This window comes from Canis lupus, chromosome 9 (assembly GCF_011100685.1).
Source record: "Canis lupus familiaris isolate Mischka breed German Shepherd chromosome 9, alternate assembly UU_Cfam_GSD_1.0, whole genome shotgun sequence".
Classification (NCBI taxonomy): Eukaryota; Metazoa; Chordata; class Mammalia; order Carnivora; family Canidae; genus Canis; species Canis lupus.
Genome location: NC_049230.1, coordinates 29,466,734 through 29,492,090, shown reverse-complemented (window position 1 = coordinate 29,492,090; position 25,357 = coordinate 29,466,734). Strand labels below are relative to the sequence as shown.

At 36.5% G+C, this 25,357-nt stretch overlaps 1 long non-coding RNA gene across 1 annotated transcript in view; it reads left to right on the top strand.

The window, feature by feature from the left end:
- The first annotated feature begins 20,345 nt into the window (after positions 1-20,345).
- LOC111097538 overlaps positions 20,346-25,357 on the top strand; it is a 119,032-nt gene continuing 114,020 nt past the window's right edge. Inside the window, exon 1 of the long non-coding RNA XR_005364051.1 lies at positions 20,346-20,440. This is a non-coding gene — a long non-coding RNA (uncharacterized LOC111097538). The remainder of the gene's footprint in view (positions 20,441-25,357) is intronic.

Sequence of the window (25,357 nt, the reverse complement as noted above, 5' to 3'; positions counted from 1 at the left end):
CTAGATGGAAACTGTTACAATGTATCTTGTACATACAATGCTTTTTCAGGACATCACTTTCTTGTGTTGAGTGAGACGTGGGCAGAAAAAGACAAAAGTGACTTGAAGTTGCATAACATCAAGCAGTTGAAAATGTATTTTGTGTCTGATATGGTCCAGGCAGTTTCAAATGTGGATGATTTAGTTCTGAAAACCCTCAAAAATAAGTATTATTTTCTGCTTTTCCAGATAAGAGGATAAAATTCAAGGAGATTAAAATGATTCAGCCACATACTAACCATACAGAAGAGCTCATATCTGAATTCATGTCCTCTGATTTGGTGCCCATTGCTTTTAATACAGCATTCATCTGCTCCTAGAGTTTTAAATAACCTCCCATCTGTATTCTTAAGATTCAAAATAGGCTTGGGGGTCATTCATTTATCTTCCTGCTCTGATAATGATATCTTTGGAAGGCAGTAATTACCTTCATTCACAGAGTCCTTATAACTTCTGTAATCAGGGAGTCAGTAGATGTAAATCTAATGGAATAAAGAGGTTGATTTAAAAGCCACCCAATAAGGGGAGAGGAAAGAACCCATCTGACTTTAAGAAAAGTCACACAAATCTGTGTGATTTGTAGATTTGTCACACAAATTGTGTAGATAATAGAAAGAACCTGAAGATCTGGGTTCAAGTTCTGGCTTAGTTATTGCAGCTACTCCTTGTGGGCTAGAGTGAGGCTCCCCAGGACATACATACATGTTATATATATATATATATATATATATATATATATATATATATATATATGATTGCACTGAAAATTCAACTGCAAAACAAATATAGAATCTGTGAAATTAAAATATTTCATTTGAAGACAGAAAGTGTATCCTATGATTGAGATTTGGTGGCAACTTGTTTGTTGGGATTTAATCAGCTGTGGATGTTGAAAAAAGAGAGAGATTTATATTAGATGCCTAGACACCTATTCAGGTTCCTGTAACTCTACCTACTGCCTGGACCACATGGACACCATCAGGGATTGACCAACCTCTTATCCAGAGTACCAGGCTTCTTTCATACCTCTGCTGCATAGCTGTGCAATCTCCTTCAGTCCAGTTTCTGGCACCTCCTGCTACACACTACAGTATGAACCATATACTGCAGAATGTGAGATCAGACATCCCAAATGGCTTCCAAAATGACCAGATGATGGAACTCAGTAGTGTAGGAGATTATGGGGAGAACTTTGATCAATGCGAAAGAGTCAGAGGGAACCAAGCAAATATCATCTCCCTTATTTCTTACCATGGAGCCTCCAAGACATGGTTACTCCAAATACAGGCCCAGAACATATGCTACTCTGCCATTAAATGGGTTCCTAACCCCCTAATCTCCTTGCTTCTGTTCCCCCTCAGCCCATCTGACTCTTGGAACATTGTTCCTGTGGCCCTGCTGACATGCATTCAAGGCTATATGTTCCCCTCCTATGAACAGACTCCATATATCCTCACTTTCTCTTCATGCCTGCCTGGCATGTCAATTTGTCTTAGCCTGGGAGAGGTATTTTCCTGCTTGTACAGTGACTGTGGACCAAGTACAACTTGTGGAAGCCAGTGAAATATCCAGAGGGCTACAATCACATCTTCAACAAAATTTGAATCCCAGGCTTAGAATACCTCTATATTCCAAGTAGTCCTATTTGGGGGTACTCCCCAACTATAAAGATATGGTTACTCCTTTGTTATAGTTACTAATTCTTTTTTTAATATTTTTAAATTTGTATTTATTTGAGAGAGAGAGAACAAGTGAAGAAGAGGCAGAGGGAGAGGGGAAAGCAGACTCCTAGGTGAGCAGGGAGCCTAATGTGGGACTTGATCCCAAGACCCTGAGATCATGACCTGAACCAAAGTCAGATACTTAACCCACTGAGCCACCTAGGTGCCCCAAGTTATTAATTCTTGATACTAAAATTTTCCTCTTCAAATTACTGTGTAATTTCTTTCTTCTCATTGGACTTTCACTAGTTCACCTGGTAAATGGCAACTCAACACCATGACCGAATATCATCATGGGACAAAATGGGAATATAAACCAATTTGAACTTCCCTTTCTGAGGCTGCCTTAATTTTCTTATCAATAAAATAGAAACACTTAATTCAGAAGCTATAAGAGTTAGATAATATATATAAAAGCTTTATAACCAAAGTACTCTATTCTGGGGACATCTTGATCTTTTAGTGGAAATAAGAATCTCACCTCATTACCCAGTTAACTCTGTTTATTCTTCATGTCTCTGCTATTCTACTATTCAGGAAGACCATCCCAGGTTACCAGAGATGGGTTAGTACCCCAAAGTTTTGCCCTAATCATAGCACTTAGTCTTCTGCATTATAATTGACTTTTTGATAAATATTATAGTTATGTCAAGGTCAGAGAATTGGTTTTCTTCAGTGTTAAGTCTCCAAGATTTATTGGATGAATAAAATACATCTGACTGGGTAAGTTGCTGTGTCACTGGGGAAAAAAAAAATTAGAAGAATTAATATAATTTTCCCAAAAGAAAAAAAATAATTCAGAATATTATCTCAAGTACTGAGAATATTGTAAATGGTGGCATGGAAGCATCAAAGTGCATGACCTTCCTGAAAACTGTGGAGTAGTCCATTGTTCCCAGAGTTTGTAGTGCCTGGGAGGTGGTGAGTATGTCAGTGGGAAAGCAATGTTGGAAAAATAGACTGAGATCCGATTGAATGCTGAGTTACTCAGCCTGGACTTAATCATTAGGACTTGGAGGACCATCAAAGATTTATATCTATGCATGGCATGGAGAAAGGGGAACATGAAAAAAAAGGGAGAGTTGGTAACTCACAGTGGGTAATAGTTTTCTTTGGAATAGGGAAATAAGAGAGCTTTAAAAGGAAAGTGATTGATGTTTTTTTGGCATACAGTCTAAGAGTTGCCATCTTCTGCTATGTGCTAAATCAAGAAACTATAATGAATAGTGACATCCTTCAAGACCTCAGGGATAGCCAAAAACAAAAACAAAACCAACAGTGCTAGAATCCTGGGCTGAAATAGTCATAATCATAACAATATCAGATTCACTCTGGAGATGCCTAGGCAGTTGGGTATTGAGCTACATTCAAATAGGATAGTGGTGTTTTATGGAGTTGCCCAACTTTAAGATTTAATTAGTTTTCTTTAGAATGTGTCACTATAATATAAATATTAACCAAAACTGATTTTTTTAAGTTATTTATTTATTCATGAGACACACAGAGGAGCAGAGAATATGCAGAGGGAGAAGCAGGCTTCCCAAAGGGAGCCTGATGGGAGACTCGATCTCAGGACCTTGGGGTCACAACCTGAGCCGAAGGCAGACGCTCAACCACTGAGCCACCCAGGCATCCTGAGACCTGATCATTTTGTTTGTCATTTGCCAGGTACCATGGAAATGTATGGTATTTTGGCAACCTCAGAGCTCTGAGACAAATTCTGATGATGAGCTTGCATGCAAAAGAGAGTCATTTGGAGATTTTAATAGAGTCAAATTATGTCTATTTAAGGCACTAATCTGCAATTTTTAAATGAGCTATTTTGAGGTGTCCTATTTATGAGGTGGGAGGAGTAACTGTCTGAAAATTCCTATAGATTTTAATCTATTGAAATTTAGTTTTGAAAGAGCCCATTTCATGGTTCGTTTAACTGTATCACAGGAGTAATCTAACAAGATGGAAAGTGAAAAGAATTTCTGTGTTCACATCTTGCTTTCTACCCTAAAATGTGACATTTAAAGTAAAGCACCTCCAAGATTTTGCAGTTAATATTAAATATTGGCATTGGGAAAAGGACATCTGTTTTTAATTAGCATTTTGGATTTTTTTGTGGTGCACAAGGAAAAAGCAGATTTTTGAACTTGTAAAAATGTTGACATTATCATAGCGATAAATAGACAACAGGGTATGAATTACTAGGTCATTAATGCAGGCTTCTTGATTAAAGTCAATTTGATTTTATCATTATGACTTATCACATGCCTGAGGCATGCATTAAAAACTCAAATCAAACATGCCTAGGCTTGTTTTATTGTTTAATTATTTATAACTATTATTGCTTATTGTAACAAAGCGATCAATAAAATTTAATAGAAATTCACTATCTTCTTGATATAAAATTGTCCTTAAACTTAATCTGAGCAGCTACCTACTCTTGCCACTCACCAATCTATAATCTCACAAACTAACCATATTAGATAAGAAAAATGATGATACAAATTTTCATATGTATGAACTCACTCAGAGTCTCAAAGCAATTTACAAACATTGATTAATTATGTCTCAATGCATTCCCTTGGGTTACATAGCTGCTAATTTTTTTCATCTATCAAACAGAATGTATGAAACTTGTTTACACAACCTTTTTTATTCCCAATTTTGCCCTAGGCTACTTAGAGTCTGCAATCCTGTAGAGTTAAAAGGGGTTAGGAAGATCATGTTTGCTAAAAGAGTAGGAAGACTGTGGATACAAATAAACAGCTAGGGTAGGGTGAATTCTTGAAAAAATATATACTTAGTGTTCTAATTCCAAGTCCTTGGACCAACCTTCTTCAAATATGCTTTTCAAAAATCTACCTAACTTTACATTTGTCCTCCCTGGTATGCCTTCCTCTTCCATCACTCCAATCCCCTATTAATTCAAACTTTTAGACCCTTAGCAAGAAATTCCTCCTCAGTGGAGTCTTCTCTTACTTCTACCCTTATAAGCAGAACAATGATTGCTTTTTCCTACACTATACCTATATAACTTAGATTATAGCACTTATTTCAAAATATTGCATCTGTGCTGTATAAGTGAATGTCTGGTCAGGAAAATAGAATGATTTAAATAAAGAATTGGAATTGGAAAGGCAAAAGGGAGAAGAGGATTTCTCCAGTGACCAGAATTCTTCCAAAGTTCCTGGTGTAACCCAAAGGCCTGCTTTTGCTGCTAGACTAAAGGAATCCTCACTGCCATTTCTACTAGTGTGACTGAGTCACTGTTGTTGATGGCACAGGAAGCAAGCATCATGAGCCAGAACTGCCTCTACTGATAATGCTTGAATCCTAAATAACCCTGGAATCACCTATGGTACTGGAGTTCCCAGTTACCTGAAGTTTGTCCTGTTGCTGCTGGAGGAGCTAGAAGCATAGAATATATATTCTTTTTTCCAAACTGCTAAAATCCCACCAGTGTCTCTTATTGCCAGAACCCAACAAGAGCACAATTAGAAAAGGGATTTGAAAATACAGTTTTCTTGCTTTCAGCCCAGCAACAGAATAGAGAATATAGAATAAGAAAAAGGCAAGGAGCCAAAAGACAAAATCATTGGCATGTATCTATTTTAGATACAGGATGACTTTTGTTACTGTGTTGCTAATAGAATAGGGAGCAAGTCAAGAGGATAACTTATAGCAATGATTTAGGCAAGAGATTTTGGTGACTTGAAGGTAATCGAATGATGAGAAGTAGTCAGATCTTGTGTATATCTGATGATAAGAGAAAATTTTGATCAGTTGAATGTAGGCATGAGAGAAAAGGATGGTGAAGAGATCTACCTACCATCACCTGAGTTGAGGCACATTGCAAGAAGAAGTGGTATGTTGGGGAAGAGTGTGTGGATCATAAACTCATTTTTGGACTTTGAGTTGGCCAAATGAATCTGGAGTTCAGGAGAGAAATCTACGCCAAATAAAAACCATAAAGCTGATTTGAGGTCACTAAGGAAGCGAGGATAGATAGAAAAGAGAGTCACAGGCAGACCTCTGGGGCATCTTAACATTTTGGAGTCAAAGAAATAAGGAGGCACCCATGAAGAACACAAAAAAAGAGCTGTCAGTGAGTCTGGAGTAACATACAAGAAAGGCAAGGGAAAAAAAAAAAGTGTTTCAAAGAGAAGTGATAAATTGTGTCAAATGCTACTGATAGGCTATATAAGATGACATTTAAGAATTTGCTAATTGATCAGACATGATGGGTGGTGTAGCCAGTCTCTGAAATTAGGATATCTGACTCTAGTACTATGTGCTTAACCATGACACTAACTTTAACATCATCACCAGCTTCCAGACAAACTCTGGGGATGGAGATAGCCACACGAGCTTTTCTCCCTAGCATATCCAGCATAAAAAGTATCTAAGGTTGTGAACATTTAGGGAGTGCATTTTTTCCCTAATTATTATTGCCTACAGTATGGCCCAAGACAGAAAACAATAGTGAATTTTACTAGGGAAATGGAAATCCAAGGATCAGGGCACACATTGCTTTTAAAACATAAAAAAGATGGAACTTTTTACCTAATTAAATCATGGGAGGTTACCTGTTTTAGCATCTTGAATGATTGCATGCACACTAGCTCTTCGTTTAAACATGGTTTACTCAACCGGCAATTGACATTGCAGAGACTCAGAATTGGTATCTTATACTGACAGAATGTCAAGCAATTTTGACAGCCAACTGCTATTTGCAAGGGAAATTCTTCACTTACCTCCTAGAGCAGGATTATAAAAAGTGAGATTCAAAACCTGAGTTGAATGTAGTCACTTCCATTCTCTGAAGTGGGTATCTAGTTTAAGCATTGTCCCTCATCACTGCAGCCTCCCACTGAGAGCAAGAGGTGGGAGGAAGAAAGTATGAATGGATTTCAAAGCTTTTGACAGCTCCTCTGTCCTGCTAAAGAGGAAGTCTGAACACATGGCCTTTATTTGGAGGATATTAGAGTTTTTGAATAGGCAAAGGCAAGTAGAATAATGGATAGAAAGCAAAATTATTTTGAAAATTAAGTTATGAGGAAGGAGAGTGGGGATCCAAGAGAAATATGGCCAATTAAATAACCAATGAGAAACTCCGTAGTGTGGCATGATTAAAGAACTCTTATATTAATAGCTATTGTTAATTTTTAAAGTAATATGCTTTTCTAAGAAGGAAAATCCTCCAATCACAAATCTTCCAAGCCTTCAGTAAACTTGCTATTCAGATTAATTAGCTATTGCTAGTTTTTAAAGTAATATGCCTTTCTAAGATGGAAACTCTTCCAATCACCAAAGCCTTCAGTGAAACTTGCAATTCATAGATGTTTTACTGACGTATATTTTTTGAAAATTAAAAGGAACAAGAAAAGGGCTGAGTGTTCCATCTGGGCTGGTGTACAACAGACTAAAGAGAATGACTACTGGAGGTGATAAGTGACCGAAATCAATGGTCAGAGGCTACAGAAAATCATGCCATGAAAACTAAGCCTTGGCAATTTACAGAAATGTTTTGGCCAGGACAGTTTTGTCTATGTTACAAAGAACAGGGTAACAACAGCTGCTATCTGGATATAGACAAAATCCTAAAGTTATGTGTGCGTGGCTTGCATGTGTTAACTGTGAATGGGGATTTGGAGCTAGGAATAAGATAAAATGATCCTTCTCCATCATCTCTGCAGCACAATATGAATAGGCATCATTGTGTTATGTCTGACCTGGGAGTAAGGGTAATAGGTTTTGAGTTTCAGTTAATTAACCGAATCAGTTATTCTTGATAAGCCTTTCACTGCTGGGGGCATGTTTCCTCAATTGAATAATCATGAAATTAGAGCTTGTTAAGTAACATATAAGAATTTATATAAGTCAAATCCTATGACTTACAATTTAAACTATTTTGACATAAATGCTTCCCCCTTAGAAAATATATACCAGAGTTAAGATCAATAGTTTTAGTTATGAAAGTGTTTTTTAACTCTGAGGCATTATATGAATGCAAAGGTTACTATGGTTCCACTGATTAATCACTTATTCCTATCCCACTAGGAGCCCTCCCCTGATTTTATTAGGTCTGTCAAGTAAAAATAGTGTTTGGGAGAAATTCCCCAGAACAAAATGGATGCTTTTCTTAGCCCATCTAGGCTGTAATAACAAAAATACCTTTGACTGGGTAGCTTAAACAACAAACATTTATGTTCACAGTTTGGTGGTTGGGAAGTCCAAGATCAAGGTGTCAGCTGATTCGGTGTCAGTGAAGAATGGCTTCCTGGTTCATAGATGGCCATCCTTTCACCATATCCTCATAGAGCAAGGAGGAGGAAGCTCTCTGGGGTCTCCTTTATAAGGACACTAATCCCATTGATAAAGGTTCCACCCCCATGACCTTATAATTCCCTACAGGTTCCACCTCCTAATACCATCACATTGGAGGTTAGGTTTCAATGTGTTAATTTGGGTGGCAGAGGGAATCAGAAGTCTTCAGTCTGCAGCAGCAGTCCTACATCTTAGCTGGACACAAGTCTGAGTCTGAAAACTTAATCAGCAGAAGCGTGATTATTTTGAGATTCCTTCAATTCATGTCAAGAGGCTTGGCCAAGGAGTCAAAAGACTCATTTTGAGTTTATAGTCATTAACAAACTCTGAGAACCCAGACGAGTTTTTAATTACACTTTCTAAGGCTTCCTCACTTCACGCATGGAAGCAGGTGGAAAATATCAGTACTGCCTGATTCACAAGTTTGTGAGGACTTTAAAAATAAGATAGTGAACACATTGTAAACTAGAGACCACTACATAAATATTAGGAATTATTACAGTATTTTGTTGTAATCACTGATGTAGCTTCCTCTAGTAACTATTGCCTACTCTCTTGATTGGTGACATAGAAATATTGCTAAATATGAAGATGACTTAGAACAAGAAGGGTCTATCTATATGTAAACGAGATTTATAGCATTCCTTGATTTTGTAACACCAATAAGTACAGCCCTTGACAGTTGTGGTTTTCTTCGTGGCATCTTTATATGGCTTGACTGACTCTTTTACTAAGATTTATGTCTGCTTGAGCAGGCTCCCTGAACCACAATCATAGTACCCATAAATCTCCAGCATATTCACTATGACTGTAGCCACATCTCTTGCTGCCTTAAGAGACTGCAGAGGGGTGTCTCAGATGCCCTGTTTCCTGTGGTTGGCAAAGATTTCTTTGAGTTTTGCTGTGTTTGCAGGGAGGGCAGAGGTTTTGGGGGAAAACTGAATGCACTGAATTAAAGTCAGTCCCAGTGTAAATGCTGATAAAAGCCAACTGGTCCTTCATGGTGATTCCTTGCAGCGTTGGGACCTGAAAATTTCAGAGTAATTTCAACTATTGCTTCCTCTCCATTCATATGACTTGGGGTCCTTGAAGCCAAATTAAAGAATAAGTCACTCAGCTCTTGCTGTAAGAGCAAGTTTTGGCCTCAATAGCAAGCATTGTATCAAGAAAAACATTTGTGTGGAGATATAATAGGTAATTCAATTAAACACTCAACCTTGGGTCCAGGGCATATTCTTCTGGAGGGCAAGAGGAAGGCCAAATCTGTGAGCAAGTTTTAAGCTTCTGCTAGTCTTATGTCCACTAACACCTTCTTGCTCAAAGCAAATAACACAATCAGCGTTGGTGTTTAGGGGTTGTTCACATATCACGAGGCAGGCTAAAGTATGTATATATATAAAAGTATAGAGTCAAAGTGTATATATACAAATATATATATAGTCCTATCGCAGTAAAGTCTGATTGAATATAGTTATTCTATTTTAGCATGAATGTGAAGCTTTTCTTAGTCCTCAAAGGCAGAATTAGCAATCTTTCCTCCTCAGTGTTCTCCAAATACATTTTATAATGCTTACCACACTGAATCACTCTTATGTAGTAACATTTGTCTTTTTCCAAATATGTGGCAAAATGTAGTCTTCTAATTATTTTGTCAATGTATACCATTGTACTTTGTTTATAAAAAAGATCAATAAATGTTCGTTTGAATATATGAACAAATGATCTATATCCCAAGTTCTCACATATAAATTCTCCCTGTGGAGTCTATTGGTTTCAAACAGATTTCACTGTTTCTAGGAAATACAAGAAAAAGACAAATATGAAAACCTGAAATGCTGCCATTTTTCTCTTTATTTAGAAAGTTATTCACTTCACAATGAAGTGAAATGTGCTGCCCACAGAATCTGGGATCATTTCAGATGGGACTAGGTGACATTGTTTTTCAAAATCACACTTAAGTATTTTAACTGAGCTGTAAGTTATGTTATTGCCTTAGTCCACTAGGTTGTGATTCTGGCTGTAAGTGTAGTAGTTTGCAAGATAAATATTTAGCCATACACTTCATGTCTGAGCCCATAAAATACAATATTCACTAGTTGGTTTTAAGCCTATGAGAAATGCTAGCATGAAATGAGTATCTCTTTTCTATGGCAATTTAAAGCAAATTAACAGTGACAGTAATGCCATTTTCGTTGGCAAAACACTTCATCCTTTTTGTCAACAGCTTTCTAAAATTTTGAAGTTTAAACTGATTTTGAGTTTATAGGGTACAGAGGGAGGTGGATAAATGCATTTTTCATTCTTATGTTTTCAACTTTAGTGGAGACATAAAAGAAAGAAACATTTACATTTTTTTTACAAGCCCACCTTTTACAAACCTACCAATGAAAAATGACAGGATATATATTATACCCATATTAAAGCTAGAAATATTTACCTTCAATAAGCCAAGGAAACCAATTTATAATGGAAACCTGCTCCTAATCCCTTTGGAGGAAGAAGCTTGGAATGAAAGATTACAACGTGTGGTTTTCTAACAAGATTAGAAAAAGCTAAAAAGCCAAGCAACTGCAATATTAATTAATCATATTTAGGGAAGTACTATTACAATAAGGGTTTTGTGAAAGCATGGGTCTGATATAATTTTGAAGTACCAAGTGATCTTAATTCAGGTTTTGCTTAAAAGAACAAAGGGTTTGCTTTCAGAATAAGATATGCTTTGCTAACCTGTACTTTCCTCTTAACACTACTCATTGTTCTTTTTTTTTTTTACTACTCATTGTTCTTGCACACACTGCAACACCTGTACACTACTTTCTTCCCCACCTAAATTGAAACCATCCCAAATTATCTTCAGATTCAGAAACACGTCTCCATGCCTTTGTAAATGAGGTGTTTGCTTTGTTTGCTTGTTTTTGTTTTGTTTTGTTTTGCCTGAAAACCCATTTCCTACCTCTGCATAAATGCTTCCAGCCAAAATTGCAACTTCCTGAGTAGATGAAGGCCCCTTTTACTTTCTGCTCCCTTTGACCTTTATATGTACCTTCTTTGCAGCGCTTAAGGCAAAGTATTGTAGATCTCATCTGCATGTCTCTCACCCCAAATGGACTCTTTTTTCCCCTTGTGCCTCAGTACAGGTCTCCCCTTAGAACCTCTCAATACAATTTTTCAAATAAATAGGGATTTTTTTGGAAAAATTTTATTCCTAGGATGAATTTCATCCATGGTTGCCATGGCCTGAAAAGAACAGCTTTTGATGTCAGCCAGCTGTTTTTTTCTCCTAAATCTCTCAGTTCCCTTTCACAATAGTGTATTTCTCTTCCAATTTACCAACTTTAAAAATAGGATCTGTGCTGAAGACTTTGCTTGTCTTAGTTAAGCATGGCGAGATTCTCAGTAATTAGTGCTTGTAAAACACCGCAAGGTTCTCAGATGAATTAAAGTGTGAAATCTTATTACAAGCAGTATATTGCTGGAGTAACAAACCGGCATGGCAAATTACACCATTTCCTAGTCTCTATTGCTTTTAAGGAACAATGCAATTCATAATTATCCATAAGTATTGACTGGCTTGCCTCCTGCTATTGAGACTGCCAGATTAGCTCTCCTCCCTGCACTTGGTTGGTTTGAGGGTATATAGGAAATTTCCTTCTTCCAAATGATATTTTATTTGGCAGCCTCAGATGCTCGTGTCTGTTGAAAAAGCTTTCTGCACAAACACAAAGAAATTATTGTGCTCGTCAGAGACAAAATAGTTTAAAATGATACAAATTCTCTCTAATTACCATCCGTGAGTACTTGCAGGTTCGCTGCAGCAATAGATATTTTAGGCTGCCTCCTCACCTCCAGAGGGAGGGGGTCTGGTAATTTTTGCTTCCAATAAGCAATTTGCTGTATTAAAACTATACACCATCTAAACATTCGGTGAGACAGCAACAGAAGAATTAGTCATGAACTGAGTTTTGCTATTAGACTGGGGTAGGGGGTGGGCAGATATAGGAACGTGGAGTAAGCCAACTTGGCTTTGCATGCCATCCAACCCAAATGCTGAAACTGTAGCTATATATAAATTTCATATGTGTTTCATGCTGTGGAGGAATAAAAGAAACACCTAAAACTCAGCATAATGGACAAATTAGTTTAGTAATTACTATAAAGCACATCAAGCTGGTAATGATTAATAGTCATAAAGGCTTTTGTTTCCCTTTGTGCAAATAACCACCTATGTCAACAAATTTGATAACAGTTATTTTATCAAAGAGTGGAGTTTCTTGGATATCTTCTGCTTTCTTTTGACTCCCAGTAGTCATAATTAATATAATAAAACCCCCATTATAAAATCATTAGTGTAAATGCAAATAAGGTCTTGCATTGTTAATGCCCCCACCAGGCCCTTAATCACTTGAAATGTCACACTGCATTAAGTATAACATCGATTACATATGATAAAAACATGCAATGCAAAAAAATATTAAAGTGATATTTTCAAGCTATTATCTAGAGCAGAAGGGCTTTAAAAATTAATTTCTTTTTGGAGCTTTGAATATTTTAGGAGCTAAAGACCTCATTAATTTATCAGTGAAAGCCTTGGGTCCCAAAAAGACCTTTTGGCCTTTTCTCATTTTCCTAGCTGTATCCCCCAGACCCCACCCGTTCATTCTTCTTGCCTTTTTAAAAGTTTTTCTCATTAAATAAATGTTTGAAGGGATGTTTCTACAACATTTTAAAGATACTGAAGTAGTTTAATCTTGAAGATGCATTCTTTTTTTTTTTTGAAGGTGCATTCTAAATGCCTTACTTTTTAATATTCTTTATTTGAGGGGTAGGTGAAATGTGTTGTCAGATATGGCAGAGATTGGAGAAGATGCAAAACGTTAATGGTAATAGTTATTCTGGAGTGAGGACTGTGCTGAGAATAAAGAAGCAACAGATATTCTTCACTGAAAGAATGCCTTATAATTACAAAAGATATTAGAATTTACCCAGCTCTACCTTCTACAGTATCTTTGGCTATGAGTGAGGCAAATCAAAATACTGACTGTTTAAAAGTTTAACAAACTTTTGTTAAGTTCATTGGAAAGTTATCTGCTTTGTCAGGGAAAAATTATGGAAAAAAAAAAGAAGAAGAAGAACAATGATCACTGTGTGTCCTGTATTGTGCAAAGTTCTAGTTATAGCCACCTTACCTTGTGTTTGAACTAACAACCCCATAAAGTGGTTAAACAACAACCTGAAAATAGTTCCAATGATTTTGATCCATAGAAATGTAATTAGTTGTGACTAATGGAATGCAATTCGATTTTACTTCTTTTTTGTAAATTGCCATTTATGTCTCTTTGCAAATTCACTTCAGCATTTCTTATATGCTTATTATATGTGGTACTTTGAATTCTCTTTTGAAACTATCCTAATGCTTGCCTGGTTCCTTATCAATGAATGAGTTAAATAACACACTTTATTTTACATTGGTCTGAGATTCATGATTCTATCTTTAAAAAGTAATCCTTTAGCATTATATTCATAGTAGAAAACAGACCTCTGCAACATCCTAAGGGAACCAATTTAAATCTTTATCCTATACTCTATCTACCCTGACCCCATATTTCTTAGCTTTTTGCCAGTGCTTCTGTAGAAAACCTCTGGCCAACAGTGAATTTCATCCCCCCTCACCTCATGATTTCTAGGTCTATAAAAATCATGAGACACAGGATGACCCAAACAAATACTTAGAATATAATGGTAGAGATACTATCAGGAATTTAGAAGTGTATTGTCAGGAATTTAAAGATTCTGCCTCACTGAAAAGCCCATCACTTGCTCTTCTACATCTTTAATCATCAGAATTGTATTTATGCTTTGTCAGGGATCAATGACTTTGATAGCAGTGATAACAGAATACCAAAAAGTAGATTCAAATGACATTCTGGTTGGCACTTTTTTTTTTTTATTTCCTTGGTTTTATAAAATTTAAGTCTATCATTTGTCCTTGTACAATCTAAAATTTTGTAGCTCTTCTGTGGAAATCACAAAGGCAGGAGCAGAGTAGATAAAAACTTACTTCCTTAAAAAAATAGGAAGAGGCCATTTTCAAAGAAAAGCAAAAATGATAGGATTGGAACCCTCAACTTCCTTTCAGGAAATATTCCTAGATTAGCCTTTTGTACATAGAGGTTATCAGTTCTTTGCAGGCCTTTTTTTTTTTTTTTTTTTTTTTTAAGATTGTATTTATTTATTTGAGAGAGACTGAGCATGAGAAAAAGTGAGCATGAACAGAGAGAAAGGGAAGGAGAGGGACAAGCAGATTCCCTGCTGAGCAGGAAGCTTGACTCAGGGCTCCATCCCAGGACCCGAAGATTGTGACCTGAGCTAAAGGCAGACACTTAACAGACTGAGCCACTCATGCATCCTTTGCAGGCCTTTATAAGGAATGGGAAACCAATTTATGGAACAGGTAAAATGTTTCTTACATAAATACAAAGCTTTGGAGATATTGGTATACTATAGGTCCCATATCAAGAAAAAAATTACACCTCTCTATGTAGTAGATATGAACCACGTCAAAGAAAATATCATTTTTGATATCCATTTCAAAAAGATGCCTAACTCTCAGATTGGAAATTTGAACTGAAAATGTTTAGATGAGTAGAGGAGATCTGTTACCCAGTCTTTTGCTTTTAACTGACAATGAGGTCAGAATGTTTGAGTGTGTCATTCTAGAGGTGAGTCACAAGCAACTTACAAGGTTGGGTAGTAACTAGACAAGCGAGAACCTAGTAAGACTCTTTCCTGGAAACTAGCTAGCTAGTCTAGTACAAGAGTAGAATCCCATGAAATTTCTAAGCCAAGTGGTTTACAGCTCTTGGAATGATTGTGTTTATTTCACTTTTGTTATTTCTTTATGTTTGGAAAAGTCTTAGTCTTCTTGATATCTCCAGTCTTTATTAGTTAGATGAGAGGATTGAAAAAATATATATTTGGTTCCAGTTCAATCAGAATATTAAAAGGATTGAAGTAAACCCTGGGGGCCAATGTGCATTGGCAGTAGGAATATGAAATAGAAAACAAAACTCAGGAAAATGAAAGGATGATAGAGTACCTATGCGTTAGCCATTTCTTCCTATAGAAATTCCTTCCTATTGGTTAGAAATCTGAACTCATTGAATTAAGGAGGTTCTTCTTAACTAATAGCATCTCTAACAGAATAAAAAAAGGGATGGGTAGACTGAGAAATTTGTAATAGTCTAGGATGTATAGTATGTTTGTATCATAAACATTTTTTGGAAGAAAGAAACAAAAACTTAAAAAATACATTTCATCCACCTTGGGTATTTTGCCTTTGTAACATACATGTAACTAAGCATGAGTCAGAGAACAAATAAATTAGCTTCGGTGCTGTTCCTAGTAAGTAGATATTAGAGTTCCAACAACAAGAGATGCCATGGGAGTCTGGACTGCTGGATAAAGGAGGATCTTTAAAGAAACAAATACCTTTCTTAAGATCAGCTTCCACTAAGGAAGGAAAAAAAGGAAGGAAATAAGAGGAACAAAAAAGTAAGAGAAGGATGCAGGGAGGGAGGCAGAGAAGGAAGGAAAGAAAGAAAGAAGGAAGGAAAGGGAAAATATTACTTTGAGGGAGAAAGATGCTATATAAAGTGGTAGTCACTTTCATTTCTTTACTTCTTTTCATCTGGGATGAAAAGTGAGTTACACAGTAATGTGGGAAATCAGAAGACACAATTGAGAATATGCCTCAGCACAGAGTTTACTATGGGTGCTAAAACATTTCGCAAATTAAGCTTTTCACTAAGCCCTTAAAAAAGCAGTTTGAAAGATCCCCCAACTTTTCAGCACCACAAGCAAGGTGAAGGAAATTCAGAAGTCTGAAATAGGGTGACCCAGAAATTTTCAGCTTTTATATACCTTTTACACAGTTATTTATTTTATTATCTATACTTTTCAGTAATGTTGCATTTACTCTAAGCTAAAAGATTTGAACAAAATATACCTATATCATGTATCATGTACATGATATATCAAATATTTTTATAATTTGGGAAGTCACAAATAAAGGCAATATTTTAAGAATAAGCTATTAGAAAAATTCTTAGAAAGGTGCATGGCACCCAACATCCACTGCCTTCAGTTTGAAGTGATTGTGTGCTTATAGTATGTCCTATGCCATGATGAATGGCTGGGAAAAAAAAAAAAAAAGACCAAATTTTATTCTAGCACCTTTTAGTTCTTTTTTATATCTATTACATTTTTCCTTAATAAGTTTATGTTCTTCTTTAAATCATTAAGCACACTGAACACATTTATAATACTTGATTTTAAGTCTTTGTCTATCATCGTTGTCATTTTAGATTTTGTTTCTGTTGACTGATTTCTTTCCCCAAGTGATACTATATTTTAGTATTTTTTGGCAGATCTAGAAATCTGTATTATATGCTAGACTTCATGAGTATTATACTCAGTGTCTGGATTTTGTTTTCTTCCTTTTAAAAGTGTTGGGGTTTGTTTTGATAGATAATTAAATTATTTGCAGATCAGTTTGATCTATTCAAGGCCCATTTAAAGCATTATTACTAGGGAAGGTCTGCATCAGCCTTTATTCTAGAAATAAGCTACCCTTACTACTATGGTGTGAGTAGTCTGGAATATCACCCGAATGGTTCAAGTATTAAAAGAGAATGCTCCCTTCTGGATGGTTGAGGTAAATTGTCTCTGTTTTGTGTAAGCTTTGTAAATTGTTCAGATTATAATGTGCCAGTTACTTTTTACCCAGTGTCAAGGATCTTCACCCTATGCATACATACACCTTATCACTTGCAACAAATTCATGGAAACCTCTATAGAGATTTCTGGAGCCCCCACCTTCACTACTTCCCCATGGCTCTCTTCTCTCCAGAATCCAGCCCAGAAACTTCCCATGGCTTTGAGATTCAATCTATCTCCTCAAGAGAGCAAGCTCTCAAGAAAGTAAACCCTCCTCAAGAGAGCTGCTTGGATCCCATGCTTTATACCATAGTCTAACATGTACCTCCAGGTAGAAGGCAAGAGCAGTAGGGCTCACTTATTCACTTGTGTCCTTTTCATGAAGGATCACAGTCATGAACTATGTGTTGTCCAATCTCTGAAAACATTTTTTGTATTTTTTCCTCAGTTTTCTAATTGTTTACAGTGGGATAATGTTTATTTCTTATTATTCCATCATTTTATTCCATCATTTGAGACTAATAAGAAAATATGATGATTGAGCACATTAACAGGACTGTCACTGAGTGATGGTCATTAATACTTTAATTTTCCTATTTCAGATATGTCTGGGAATGGTCTTAAAGCAGTCAACTAAGAGTAAAAATAGAACTCCTCCAGAAGACAGAAGTATATTTGTCTGATGTTTTTCAGCAGAATTTTAATTTATATAGTTTTTTAGTTTGAGCATGGAGTTAGTTGAGGGGATAGGGTAGTACTATCTTAAATTCTGGATATTAGGTACAATTACGGCATCAAGGAAGAGTGCAAGAGCAGCTTTTTGTGTCAGATATAAATGATTTAGAACTCAGCTTAGTTGTTTTATTAGCTATGAAATTTTACTCAATTTCTCTGAGCCTCAGTCTAATTCTGTATAATACAGATATAATAATACTTGCATTATACAGTTTTTATAAGGTTTACTTGAGAAGTTACATAAATAACCTCCAACAGTTCTTGGAAGTGTTGTAAAATGCTAGTTTCCTTCCATTGGACTGATTCAAGAGATTTATTGAGATTTATTAAAGATTTATTAAACTTTGCAGAGAATATTTCTTTCAAAGCAGAGAATGCTGAAATTTGGGAAAGAGGAACATGTTTCTATATGGTGTTTCAGAGAATCATAGACTGTTAGAAGTAAAATAGCGCCTAGAAATAATCTCCAGAGATTTTATCCTTTTCATTTTCCCCAATACATTTCTTTTAAAAAAATCAATCTTATTTGGAGCCTGTGCAGGTTATTCTCCATTTGATTTCTCCCAGACATTCTCCACATTTCTCTGCCCTACTCTGTTCCCCAGAGGCAGAATCCTATGGGGGTTTCTTGCTCTCTGCTTTTGGTTGTATTTGGATAGTAAGGGGAAACACCAAGAACGTGGAGGACAAGGTGGAGAAGGAGAGGCCAATGCATTTTCTGCATTTCTGCTCTAGGTCCTTCCTGTATTAATTCTGAATTTTTGCAGTGCTGGTGAGTATCTTCACAGGTCACCAGAGAAGTTCCTTCTGCACAGTTCTAACTCATTTAGCTCCCATTAAAGATAAAGCTGTTTCTTCATTTTGTCTTTTCAGGCCTAGAGGTGGCAAAGCTTATCCCTGAGTGCTTAGATTCTTCAGCCTTGCCCATACCTCTTTCAAAAGTGTTCTAATGAAATTCTCTTCACTTGTAACCATTTTGAGTTGAATTTTAATATCTGTCAAATCCTGACTACATTCATTTCCTGATGCCATAGAAACAACCACAAACTGGGTGGCTTAAACAACAGAAATTTTATTTTTTTAGGGCACTTCTAGAGTCCAAAAGTTTAAAATCAGGATGTGGGTAGGGCTCTGCTCTCTCCGAAGGCCCTAGTGGACAATCTTTCCTCGTGTGCTCATGCTTCTGATGGTTCCAGGAGCTCCTGGGCTTATTGCTACATTGCTCCAATCTCTGCCTCCATCTTCAAATGGTGACTCCTCAGTCTCCCCTTCTGTCTCTTGTGAGAATGAGTCATCAGATTTCAGGTCCACCAGCATAATCCAGGATGATACCATCTCAAGATCCCAAACTTAATTATACCTTTGGCAAAGACACTTTTGTGAAATGAAGTCACATTTATACCTTCTAATACATAAACATATCTTGGGGTGCCTGGTGGCTCAGTAGGCCAAGCATCCAACTCTTGATATCGGCTCAGGTAGTGATCTCAGGGTCATGAGGTTGATCCCTGGGTCAGACTCCAAATTCAGCGGGGAGTCTGCTTGAAAGAGTTTCTCTCTCCCTCTCCCTCTGCCCCCCCAAATAAATAAATAAATCTTTAAAAATATACATAAGCATATATTTTTGGGAGCCACTAAGACCCATACAAGCTCCTAATACTTAAAATGATTTACCGAAGTTAGTAGGACTTTTAGACGGGGCTTTCTTCATTCCTAGCATTTGGGTAGCTAAAAGACTAATCATATAGACAGTATCATTTATTATGCTGGTAGGAAAATTAGGCTTTTGTGGCAAGGTTAATTCCTGCTTTTTGGCTGTTTTCTATTTAGCAGGGGAAACATGATTATTGCCTTTTAACCTAATGATTTTTTAAGCTATAGCTCAGGTAAATAAATATGGAAGATTTCCTTGCACTACATTACCATCCAATAAACACCGGTAAGTACAATACTTGCCCTCTCACAGCTCTGTAAATTAAAGTAAATTGAAGAGAAGAACATGAAAGCAACTTCGAAATGTGTTTTGTCAACAGACACCAGGACTTCTAAAGTTATATGAAAGGATTACCCTCTCCTTGTTTGTTAGAGTGATTCTTAACATTTGGTGTTTGCTGTCTCCAGTGGGATTTCCAAAACTTAAAATCAGAGAAAGCAGCAGTTTTTTAGACTGTCAAGCTGGCTCTGGTATGAAAAAGAATTGTTTCCTCATCTGGTATAACGTGTCTGATTTGGGGAAGTGGGAAATTCTTATTAGTCTCTCCCTAGTGTGGATCTCGGCAGTGTCACTTCTGGTTTATCTATCCCAAAATGTTTGAGTCAACTCTCTGGATCATGGTCTAGTAATCCAGGCAAAAACAAATATGCTTGCTTACCCCAAGGAATTGTCAAATAGCTTAGACTGCACTCCTAGGACTTCATATTCTCCTCATTATGTTTCAAAGTCTGCCAGGCTAGAGTCTGTTGATCTTCAGTGCCCTGGTTTTGTTTTTTTTGATGTACTCTGGCTCAATAGCACATTCTAACAGGCAGTGCAGATGGAAACTCCTTAGTTAAAATATTCAGGAGAGAAGAGAGAATTAAGCCTACCATAGCATTTTCCAAGCAGACTAGGAAGGCTAAAAATAAAATTTTGTTGTGTTTTTGCTCCTGGTAATTTTATTTGTAGTTTATGGGGAAAAACGCTGACACTTAGTGAATGTGCAGGCCATTGTTTTTGTCAGCACTTCACCTTAATTCATTAATTTCACAAAGGATTATTGAGAATCTTTTATAGCAAACCGTCTTCTAGGTTCTGGGGTTACTATGGTAATCTAAAGAGACATAGCCTTTGCTCTCATGGAAATTACTTTCTAGAAGTAATAAAAAGAAAATAAACAAAGTAATTATGCAAGAGAGAAGAAAATAAACAGGTAATGTCATAAAACAATACAGATTAGCAGGTTATTTTTGCCTAGATGGTAGGAGTCAGGAATATACTAGCTAATTTTGTAAAAAAAAAAAAAAAAAGACATTTGAGGTTCTTTGAGGCAGCTTGAGCAAATAGGTCAGGTTTCTGGTGCATACTCTCTGATGCTACTTCTGTTTCACCTCTTATAACCAGATAGCCAAAATTCTGATCTTCCCTCAACCACTGAAGGAAGGATCCAATTTCTCTGGTATCTAATAGTCTGTTGAAACTAAAGACTCCATGAGTGTACATTATATTCCATGAATGGTGAGAATGAAATCTCTTTATTCTTTTATTGTTTTCTCCTTCACTAGATCTTAGGGATCTCAGGCATGGAGTTAAATCTTGGCTTGTTTCACTCATAGGTTGGGAGTCTATTTTGTCCTCTGAGCAAATTAGTCCTTAAAGTGCTTGCTACATGGTTACTTAACTCTTTTTCTAGGCAGATTTTTTTTCTTATTGCAAATTAAATATGGAAAGTTATTCCATAATAGGCCTAATAATGTCCATGCATCTTAAGAAAGACCAACTAAAACAATTATAGCAATTGAACTAATGCAATCAGCCTTGTGTTGGGAATGTGCATCTCCATGTTGATGAATGTTCTCTATTTAATTAAAATATATTGATCATGGCACATTTGTCTTTATCAGAATGACCGCGGATGGTCTTTTGAGGAATTATTGTTTATCGGTTTGGGAAACTAATAGGCAGCTTTAAAAGAATATGTAGGTCTTCAAATTTATTTTCTGCTTTCTAAGTAGTTACATATTGCTCTTAGTTAAAATATGCTGTCTTGCCTGCTTAAAGCTTCCTTTAGAAGATATGTAGGTGGTAATAAACACTAATTAGTTCATGTGACCATTCAGCAAACTACTTTGGAAGAATCCAATGATTTGCTGCACAAATATCAGCTCTTTAATGGAATGTCTGATGTGAAGTGATTACAGATTTATAAAGGATGTAGACTTAAACCAAAGTTATTAAGTCTCTTGTGATCAATTCACCTGATGTCGGGGGAAACAATTTAAAGAGAAGCTGTCCTAAATTAATATGTTAGCAAGGGTCACACCTACCGGAATTTGCAATTGCGCTTGGGGGTATAGTTCATTCTTTAAGTGGAAACTGGCTAATAAGAAGGAAATTATAATTTGCTTTTGGATATAATTCTGAAAAATACATGCATGCCTAATGTATTTTCTGAACAAATTAACATTTGGCTTGAATGTTCAAATACCAAATGAAATGTCCTCCAAGTACAATATCTAAGCTACACAGAGTCAATATTTTAGGGTATATTAAACATGCGTGGTGAGCTGTAAACAACTTAAACCCTTAAATCATGACCAATTCTTAGTGTCTACCCCAAAGTACTATCTGAGAAATTTCCTAAAGTTTTAAAATGTCCTTTCTTAAATAATTATACTGTGATAGAGACCTTCACACACCAAAAAAGCAATCTGGAATTCTGTTAGAACAGATAAGAAGGGGATCTGACTAGCTGGAGGGGTCAAGGAAAATGTCTCTAAAGAAGTAACATGATTTGTGAGATAAAGCATCTCAACTGGCTAAGTAAATCTCCACCTTGGGTTTATATAGCAGTTATGGTTTGCCAGCTATCTAAAAGCCATTTAAAAGCCCTTCTCCCTTGCTGCCTCTCTTACACCGAAGGGTGGGCATATAGCTCAGCTGTGAATGTGAGACAAGAATAATAAGAATAATAAGACAAGAAATCTGGGAAGATTTGTTTTCCCAGTCAAAAAGAAAGATGCAACCAGCAAAACTCCCTCCTTTTGGTTTTCTGCTTTTAACATGGCAGAGATGGCCGCTGTCTTGGTGTCCTGAAGCAAGGGGATATGGTCAAAGAAATCATAGAGATGGTAGCTAGACAACTGTCACGTCATAGAAACCACAGTGGTATCCACCTACGTCTAAATTTTATGTTATTGGCATTTGTTTTCCTACTTAAGCCCCGGTGTCTGGTTTTGTTACTTGCTGCAGAAAGCATCTGAAATGTTACAACTACAAATCTAGTATAAGTAATGGTGTGATTAACTAACAATCTAATGCAATCTTGGGCTGCATTAGTAGAAATAAATATGACCTGATGAAAGATATCGATATGCTAATAATACCAGTTTTCCATACAACACCGCAGGAAGAAGAAAAAAAGCCAACAGAATGTGGGAGGTGGGGTAGGAAGGGCAGGAATAGGAGGGTGAAGGTGATTGCACTATGAATTGAAATGCTTCAGTTGAAGACTTTTAACTCTAGAGAACAAACTGATGGTTATCCGAGGGGAGGTAGTTGGGCGATGGGTGAAATAGGTAATGGGGATTAAGGAGAGCACTTGTCACTATGAGCACTGAACAGTGTATAGAGTTGTTGAATCACTACAGTGTATGCTTCAAACTAATAGAACACTGTAAATAATTGTACTGGCATTAAAATTTAAAAACTTAATAAAAATATAAATAAATGTTTCAGTTGAGAATTAGGGTGTTTCTTGTGAAAATATTTTTATTTTTTTAAATGTTTTTTAAAGATTGTATTTATTTATTTGAGAGAGAGAAAGAAGGCACACAAGCAGGGATGGGAGCAGAGAGAGAAGCAGGCTCTCTGCTGAGCAGGGAGCCCATGTGGAGTTCAATCCCAAGACTCTGGGATCATGACTTGGGCCAAAGGCAGATGCTTTACTGACTTAGCCGCCCAGGAGCCCCTGTGAAAATATTTTTAGTATGATATTTTCATATGAATTATGTTTTATAATTACAGGTATAACATCATTTTTGTTGTTTTGTTGTTTTTTTTTTAATAAGAAAAGGAGGTGATTTATATTTTATGTCTCTACATTTCTTGCATGTTGGGGTATTATAGAATCTCTGAAGTCAGGCCAGTAAGAATTTAATTTTTGATTTAATCATTAGTTTTGGAATTGAGGCAAGTTACTTAACATTTTTGAGGCTTGTTCTCATTTGTAAAACTGGAAGATTAAGAGTATTGATGCTTAATCCCTAGAAAATACTATAGGAAGTCAGAAGGAAGAACTGATACTCCAAGGGTGGCCTTGGAGAACCTCACTGAGAAGGCACATGAACAGTTGAATCAAAGTGATTATGATTTCAATAAACATATACATTTGGAAACAAACAAACAAACCAAAAATACTATAGACAGAATAAAGAAGAGAAGGAAAGGAGTAGAGAAAAGAGAAAAAAGAGCCAAAACCATAGTGAGAATTCACGTTCCCCCACTGGGACTTCCTGAAAACACACTTAGTGGAGGGGAAAGTGAGTAGACTTGTGTTTTGGCTTCGGAACATCTGAGATATTCCTTTGAACAGATGACTCTTTCAGAAAGCTTGCCACATGCTTATTTACCTCTTTTTTCTAGGCAGATTTTTTTCCCCATTGCAATTTTCCATTGTAAAGCAAGAGAAAGTTGATGAAGCCATTTAATTTGTCAAAAATCTATCTAAAAAGTAGAAATTGAGAACACATCTGCTGAAAATGCAAACTGAAAGAGTTTAATTAGGTAAATTATTGTGTGATGAATCTTTTTTGTTTTGGTGAGGGAGGGTCTAATACTGAGCTTGGTTGGCTGTATGGCACTGTGATTTACTCATAGATTTAACTTCTGAAGTTTTATTTACAAAGGAAAGTCAAATCAATTATTTTATACTTTTATTTTCACGGTGTCTTTTTCTTCAGGGAACATATATCTATTTGTTTCTTGATATGTAACACACAAAGCATTATTGATACGTGAATAATTAAATATTCCACCCTCCAGAAGCTTACCAGAAGTAGAAGAGAGAAGATATAGCAACACCTTGTCATATTTTCAACAAAAAAAGTTTCAAAGGTTGCAAACATTAACATGCATAATTTTTGCAGTAGAATCTTCTTTGGAGGTGGAAGGGGTGATATGTTGGGGGACCTTGAATACTATCTTGAAGGAGATCCTAAATGAGCCAAGTTTTGAAGGTGAATATGATGTAGTTTTGAACGAAGGTGAGGTCTGGAGCCTAGGGCCAAGAAAGAAGTCTTTGGTGCAAAATGTTGGCTTGTAAAAGCACAGGGACAGGACCCCTGGGCAGAAAGAGCTGCAGTCCTGGGGTTGTGAGGGGTGATTGATTATATACTTGTGATTTGGGGGAAAGGAAAAAGGGAAGTTTTCAAAAGAACTTTCATATGCTAAAGAGGATTTACGAGATACTGGAGGTCTTGCTATTGTCAAGTTAAGGTTGTTTTTCCCTCCAGCAAAGCATTAAGACAGTTGGGAGTTTCCTTCTGAAAGTTAGATTATTGATCATGCTTTTTTTTGCTTGTAAATCACTGAGACATTTGTAAACTGAAAGAGACTCCTGTCTTGCTGGACTGTCATCTCTATTAGTTAACCATTTGTTTTTCCTTCCCTTAGCTTTAGGGCAGCCAAGAGTGCCTGAGGAATGCCACATATACCCCACCTGGGAGTGGGAGAAGATTGCAAGGTGTCAGCTGCTACTTGGCCCTCAGCTAGCCTGCTCCCTCATCCTTAATGCCCATCACCCATTTACCCCATGCCCTTTCCTTCTAGAGGATGCATTTTTTTTTTCAAGAGTTTATTTATTCATGAGAGACACAGAGAGAGAGAGGCAGAGACAGGCAGAGGGAGAAACAGGCTCCTCACAGGGAGCCTGATGTGGGGTATGGGACTCGATCCTGGGACTGGTATCATGCTCTGAGCCAAAGGCAGACACTTAACCACTGAGCCACCCAGGCATCCTGAGGATCCATTTTTAAATCACTGGGATAAAATTTTGAGATTGTTACAATATTAATTAACACATTTTAATTGGTTTATATTATATATCAACTTATATGCCTACTAGCAGTAT